Genomic DNA, 8,116 nt, shown 5'->3' with positions numbered 1-8,116 from the left:
ACTCTTTTTTAGGGTATATTTCTTTGTTTTATTTTTATTTTAATAATATCATTATTTAAGCACCATGATTACAAATATGTTTGCATGTTTTAGTTCTAAAAAAGAACACCCCCCTTCACCAGTGTAACCTTCCCACCACCAATGCCCCTCATTTCTCTCCTCCCATATTCTCTGCCCGATTTCAAGACAAGCATTCTTTTTCTCTCACTCACTACCATTGTCAAGATAGTTGTTAGTATAGTTATTACCCTAACAGCACTCACCACACTTTGTGGTAAGCTTTATTACATGGGCTGGAAGGAACAGCGTCTCTGTCTCTGTGTATTATTACAATAATATCATTTTTTCTTAAATCCCATAGATTTGTGAGACTATACTTTTTTTTGTCCCCCAATTCACAATCAGACCGGAAAAGGGCCTGGGTTGAGGTGCATATGGGGTGCATTTACTATACCTCCTCTTTCTATACAGTCAGTGTAAAGAACACAACCTGTGGTAAGAATTGGGAGGCCTTATCTTTTCTTTTATTTATTTATGATTTTTAAATATATTATTTATATATATTACATATATTTTATATATATATATATAAAATCCTTCACCAGTGCAACATTCCCATGACCTATATCCCAAGGTTCCTTCCCCCCCTCCCCACACAGGCCTGTACTCTAGACAGGCTTTATACTTCCCTCATTCAGTCACATTTGTTATGATAGTTCTCAGTGTAATTATTTCTGTGACTGCACTAAACAATCTCTGTGGTGAGCTTCATGTCAGGAGCTGGACCCTCCAGTCCTCCTCTATTTTGTCTCTGAGAATCATTACACAAATGTTTTTCATTTTTCTCAAAACCCATAGATAAGTGAGACCATTCTGTATTTATCTCTTTCCCTCTGACTTATTTCACTTAGCATGAAAGATTCCATATATATCCAAGTATAGGAAAATGTGAGACTATTCTGTGTCTATCTCTCTCCTCTGAATTATTGAACTCAATATAATAGTTTTCATGTCCATTCATGTATAAGAAAATTTTATGACTTCATTTTTCCTGATGGCTGCATAGTATTTTATTGATTTTTTTTTTTTGGCCACACTTGGTGACACTCAGGGTTATTCCTGGCTATGCACTCAGAAATCACTCCTAGCTAGGGGAACCATATGGTATGCCAGGGGATCAAACCAGTCAGTCCTTTGTCAGTGCATGCAAGGCAAATACCCTACCTCTTGTGCCAACACTCTGGCCTCTATTTTATTTAATTTTAATTGACTTTTATGCTTTGTATAAATAGTAATCTGAGTTTATTTTATGTTATTGGTCAGTTTTTGTTTAAGAGAATTGCTTTATTTTATTTCATGTTAAGTTTTTAGCACCTTTATCAGATATTTGCTTATTGTATATGAAATAATCTGTCATTAGGCTCTCTGTTCTTTTTTGTTGTTCTGAGATACTAAAATTTTCTAAAGCTATATAGTAGCATTATAAAATTTAATTTTGGAAAGAATAAAATTTCCTATATATTCTTCTTACCATTACTTTGGCTATTCAGGTTGGGAGATTATTACTATTTTATATAAACTTTAAGAATGTTTTGTGTATGTATTAAAATTCTCCACAGGTATTTTTTGTTTTTGTTTTTTGTTGGGACACACACATAAATGCTCAGGGGTTACTCCTGGCTATGCATTCAGAAATTGCTCCTGGCATGGGGGACCATATGGGATGCCAGGAAATTTAACTGCCATCCCTCCTAGGTTAGCATGCATAAGGCAAACGCCCTACCACTTGTGCCACAGCTCCGGCCCCATCTGCTGCGGACATGTTGCATCCACAGGCAAAACCTTAGTGGGTCAGATAAACTCTCACTGGGAATAAGCAGGAACATGAAGCGGACAAATATGAAATATGAAATAATGATACCACACTCAGTATGTATGGGGTCAACACATCTCTGGCAAGAGTGTGACAAATTTAATCTTTCGGAAAGGGATTATATAAAGGGAAAAGGAGGCAGTCGTAATATGAAAGGAATGTAATGTACATGTTTGATTTCAGAACAAATACACATAGCTTTTGGTGTTTTGTAACCTTAGAATAGAATAGGTTTCAGTTAGGAGTTAGGGGATAAAAGGAAGACTAAATTCTTACATATCAAAGAAGTTCCTGGCCCTAGGTATCATTACTGATGTAAATTAAGGGATGGCAGGAATCCTGGTTTACTCCTGATAACAAATATTCTTAACCTGAGGGAAATAGTATTCTAGCTAGGGACTAAGACCCACTTCCTATGATCTGGTAATAGAAAGAGAATAACACTAAAAAAAGGGATACAATAATTATACCTAGTGAAATAATCTAATTCTACACTGACCAAACCTGTTTGCAAGCAGGTATACAAATTAATAGGGAGAGTTCCCAAGACAGAAATCATTTGCTTTGAAGCTCAAAAGCAGGGAGAGAAGACCATTGTCTTGAAGATGTTATGTTTTGACTTGGCCTTTGGAAGTGAGAAGGCTGACAGAGAGAGCTGGCTGGACTTTAAGTTGCAAATATGCTAAGCCAGCAAGGAACTTTTAGCAGCTTGCTTTGGTACTGAAATTCCTTTAATGACTGCAAGATAGCTAAGGCCGAATTTCTGTAGTGGCAAAAGAGACAAACAATGATTGCCATGAAAATATTTATGCGGACACAGAGCAATAGGACAGTGGTAGGGTGTTTGCCTTGAACACTGCTGACCAAGGATGGACTTACTTGGGTTCTAGTACTGGTGTTCCATATGGTCTCCTTAGTCAGGAGCAATTTATGAGTGCATATCCAGGAGTATCCACTTGTTTCACCAGGTGTGGGTCATAAACCAAAAAAAAAAAAAAAAGAAAGAAAAGAAAGAGACAAACGAAAAAAAAAGAAAAAGAAAAGGAAGAAAGAATAGCAAAGAAGAAAAGAAAAGAAAATGTTTATGAAATTGGAGAATTTATAATAAATATAAATTTTAGAACTACAGTAAGCCTAAGCCTCAAAGGTTGAACCTAGGGGAAATACAACATCTTAACAGACAAATAATATCAAACTAATTGAAGATTAATTATGGGCCTCCATAAACCAAATTCTTGAAACACAATAGAACCACTTCAAGTTCTATCAAAGCTTTAAAAACACTTTCAATTCTTTCTAGGATCTTCCAGAAAGTCAAAGAAATAAGATTTTTCCCAAATATTTTTGGTAAACATTAATAACCCTGATAACAAAAGCAGAAAGAGACCACACACATGCACAGACATACATACACAAATTATAGAAATATATATCTTATAAATATATGAAAGAAGTACTTGAAAAACTTAGCAAGTCAAATCCAATAATATAAAAAAATATCTTATGCTATGAGCAAGGACAATTTATATCAAATATGAAAGGATGTTTCCATATAAACATGCCACTCAACTAATGTACCAGAGCGGTAACAGAGGTAGTAAGGCATCTGCCTCGGACGCACTAGCCTAGGACAGACCATGGTTCAATCCCCTGGCATCCCATATTGTCCCACAAGCCAGGAGCTATTTCTGAGTGCATAGCCAGGAGTAACCCCTGTGTGTGGCCCAAAAACCAAAAAAAAAAAAAATGAGGGTACTAACTAGGACTAATAGAATATGTAAAACATGTATAAAATAATTTCATGACTTGACTGATGATGCAAACAGAATGTTGAAAAATAATGACATGAAATAAATTAGAATTTTCCGTATCAGTAGTGAAGCCAGACTCTTTGTACTAACTGAGGGGAAAGGAGCTTTACAATAAAAATTTGATTGGAAAACAATAGAAATATTAGAACAAAAAGTTTGACTAGGTGACTTGACAGCAGACGTTTTATTCCATTTTTATACTGCGTTAATGAGAGTTCTAAAATAACTCACATTTAAATAATAATGTATATTCTCTATAACTTCCATTCTATGGAGTGGATACTCTGTGAATATGATATATGTGTTTCATATGATTAGGTTTCATTACAGAGGTAAAATATTTATTCAAATTAATTAAATTATCCAATCATAGGAGGATTGATTATCAGTGTAAATAAGTTCTTTTTTTGTTTGTTTGTTTTGTTTTATTTTGTTTGGGTCACACGCAGCAGTGCTTAGGGGCTATTCCTGGCTCTATGCTCAGAAATCGTCCTTGGCAGGCTCAGGGGACCATATGGGATGCCAGGATTCAAAGCATAGCATGCAGCCTACCTGAAACGGACTCAGATTCAATCTTTAGCATCTCATATGGTCCCCAGAGCATGCGAGGAGCAATTTCTACATGCAAAGTCAGGAGTAACTAATGAGCACTGCTGGGTGTGGCAAAAATTCCAAAACAAAAAAAAATAAAAACAAAAAATGACCACTTGTAGAAAAATTATTAAGAAATTAAGAAGTAACAATTTATAATTAATCACGCTTCTTTTTTATTTTTTTCTATAATTAAATATCTTGATTACATAAATGATTGTGATTAGGTTTCAGTCATGTAAAGAACCCCTCCTTCACCTGTAAAACATTCCCACCACCAATGTCCCAAATCTCCCTCCATCTTACCTCACCCCCAACTGTACTCCAGACAGGCTTTCCAGTTCCCTCATTCATTCACATGATTATGGTAGTTCTCTTTGTAGTTATTTCTATAGCATATTCACCACTCTTTGTGGTGAGCTTCATGCAGTGAGCTGGAAGTTCCAGCCCTCCTCTCATTGTCTCTGAGGATTGTTGCAAAAATGACTTTTACTTTTCTTAAAACCCATAGACTAGTGAGACTATTCTGTGTCTCTCTTTCTCTCTCTGATTTATTTCACTCAGTATGATAGATTCCATATACATCCATGTAGAGGAAAATTTCATGACTTCATCTCTTCTGACGGCTGCATAATATTCCACTGTGTATATGTTCCACCGTTTCTTTAGCCATTCATCTGTTGAAGGGCATCTTGGTTGTTTCCAGAGCCTGGCTATTGTGAATAGTGCTGCAATAAATATAGGTGTGAGGAAGGGGTTTTTGTATTGTATTCTTGTGTTCTTAGGGTATATTCCTAGGAGTGGAACAGCTGGGTCAATTGGGAGCTCAATTTCCAGATTTTGGAGGAATCTCCATATTGCTTTCCATAGAGGTTGGACTAGATGGCATTCCCACCAGTAGTGGATAAGAGTTCCTTTCCCTCCACATCCCCGCCAGCACTGATTGTTCTCATTCTTTGTGATGTGCCCCAATCTCTGTGGTGTGAGGTGGTAGCTCATTGTTGTTTTGATTTGTATCTTCCTGATGATTAGTGACGAGGAGCATTTTTTCATGTGCCTTTTGGCCATTTGTATTTCTTTTTTATCAAAGTGTCTCTTCATTTCTTCTTCCCATTTTTTGATGGGATTCGATGTTTTTTTTTTCTTGTAAAGTTCTGTCAGTGCCCTGTATATTTTGGATATTAGCTCCTTAACTGAAGGGTGTTGGGTGAATAGTTTCTCACACTTGGTGAGTGACTCTTGTATCCTGGGCATTATTTCTTTTGAGGTGCAGAAGCTTCTCAGTTTAATGTATTCCCATCTGTTAATCTCTGCTTCTACTTGTTTGGAAAGTGCAATTTCCTCTTTGAAGATGTCTTTAGTCTCAATGTCATAGAGTGTTTTACCGATGTGTTGTTCTATATACCTTATGGTATCAGGTCTGATATCAAGGTCTTTAATCCATTTAGATTTTACCTTTGTACATGATGTTAACTGGGGGTCTATGTTCGCTTTTTTGCAAGTGGCTAACCAGTTCTGCCAGCACCACTTGTTGAAGAGATTTTCCCTGCTCCACTTAGGATTTCTTGCTCCCTTGTCAAAAATTAGGTAATTGTATGTCTGGGGGACAATGTCTGAGAACTCAAGCCTATTCCAATGATCTGAGGGTCTGTCTTTATTCCAATACCATGCTGTTTTGATAACTATTATTTGTAGTACAGTTTAAAGTTAGAAAAAGTAATGCCTCCTATTTTCCTTTTCCCTAGGAGTACTTTAGCTAGTTGAGGGTGTTTATTGTTCCAGATGAACTTCATAAGTGTTTGATCCACTTCTTTGAAGATTGTCATGGGTATTTTTAAGGGGATCACATTAAATCTGTATAATGCTTTGGGGAGTATTGCCATTTTAATGATGTTAATCCTGCCAATCCATGAGCAGGGTATGTGTTTTCATTTCCGTGTATCCTCTCTTATTTCTTGGAGCAGGGATTTATAGTTTTCTTTGTATAGGTCCTTCATGTCTTTGGTCAAGTTGACTCCAAGATATTTGATTTTGTGTGGCACTATTGTGAATGGGATTGCCTTCCTGACTTCCATCTCTTCCCTATCATTATTGGTGTATAAAAAGGCCATTGATTTCTGTAGGTTGATTTTGTAGCCTGCCACCTTGCTGTATGAATCTATTGTTTCTAGAAGCTTTTAGGTAGAGTCTTTAGGGTTTTCTAAGTAGAGTATCATGTCGTCTGCAAACAATGAAAGCTTGACTTCTTCCTTTCCTATATGGATTCCCTTGATATCTTTTTCTTGCCTGATCGCTATAGCTAGAACTTCCAGTACTATGTTGAAGAGGAGTGGTGAGAGCAGAAAGCCTTGTCTTGTACCAGAATTTAGACGAAAGGCTTTTAGTTTTTCTCCATTGAGGATAATATTTGCCATTGGCTTGTGGTAGATGGCTTTAAGTAGATTGATAAAGGTTTCTTCCATTCCTATCTTTCTGAGAGTTTTGATCAAGAATGGGTGTTGGACCTTATCAAATACTTTCTCTGCGTCTATTGATATGATCATGTGATTTTTATTTTTCTTGTTGTTGATATGCACTATTCTGATGATTTCTAAAGAAAATGTGAAAATTCAGGACTAACTTAAATATCCATAATTATTTATATGCACAGCATTTATTACTATTCAATATAACATTGGTTTATTGAAACAATAATAGGCTCTAAGCATTGTTGGGGAAAGGCCTAAAACAAAAATATTGAAGAAAGAAATTCAGTGCTAGAAATATTCCCCTAGAATATTAATAAACAAGAAAATGTGTAAATTATTCTCTGATATTAAAAACATTCCAGGGCCCGGCTAAGTGGCACTAAAAGTAAGGAGCCTGCCTTGCAAGCGCTAGCCAAGGAAAGGACCACGGTTCTATCTCCCGGCGTCCCATATGATCCAATATCCTATAAAAAACAATGCTGCAATATATAGACCTATATTTTCTAAATTAGATGCTGCATTTTATACAATTTATACTCACTTGAGTTATTGAATTATTTTATTTAAGATATTTCCTGAATCATAGAGGATAACCAGTTGCTATATTAGCAACTTTGATAAGGGTTTCTATAAAGACTCTGAAGGCAAAAATTAGTTGTTCTCTCAAATTCCATATGTAAGTACATAATATAAAATTATGGAATTATAATATCTTAAAATTATTATAAACATCACTTATATCCTAAACAAAGACTTCAAAAATTACACTATATGATTTAGAAAAATCATGGTTGTACATTTGAAGGTTTTATTATTACTTGGAATGAGACAATCATAACTTCACAAAATTTTCTTAGGTATTAGTCCCACCCTTAAATGTATCTAATTTTTTCTTCTCAATTTAATACATAGGAAAAATATGTTGGTTTTCAACAATCACCAAATTAAAAATTTTCTACAAACTTAGTGTCTTACAACATATAAAAAATCAATTCAAAGTGGATCAAGGACCTTAAGATTAGACCTAAATCCATAAAGTTTATTGAGAAAAACACAGGAAGAACACTCCAAGACTTAGACCACAAGGAAGTATTTAATGATAGGACGCCAATGGCAAGTGTTATAGCATCAAATCTGAGTACTGACCATAACAAACTAAAAAGTTTCTGTATGACAAAAGAAGTGCAGGCTAGAATTAGAAGCAGCTAAGTGAATGTGAGAAAATTTTGAACTCAACACATCAGACAAAGGTTTGATATCTGTGATATAAAATCACTCACAAAGTCTAACTCTATAAAACCTATATCCACATCATAAATGTGGGGAGAGAAAATAGACACTTTACTAGGGAAGACCAACAGATGGCCAACAAT

The 8,116-nt window shown here is 35.4% G+C and overlaps 1 non-coding gene across 1 annotated transcript; it reads right to left on the bottom strand.

Moving 5' to 3' along the window:
* Positions 1-381: 381 nt before the first annotated feature.
* LOC126012620 (small nucleolar RNA SNORA51) lies at positions 382-512 on the bottom strand. The gene has a single exon (XR_007497071.1). It is a non-coding gene; the product is annotated as a small nucleolar RNA SNORA51 (small nucleolar RNA).
* Between the last annotated feature and the right edge of the window lie 7,604 nt (positions 513-8,116).

Source organism: Suncus etruscus, chromosome 6, assembly GCF_024139225.1.
Source record: "Suncus etruscus isolate mSunEtr1 chromosome 6, mSunEtr1.pri.cur, whole genome shotgun sequence".
NCBI lineage: Eukaryota > Metazoa > Chordata > Mammalia > Eulipotyphla > Soricidae > Suncus > Suncus etruscus.
This window is presented reverse-complemented; position numbering and strand designations above follow the sequence as displayed.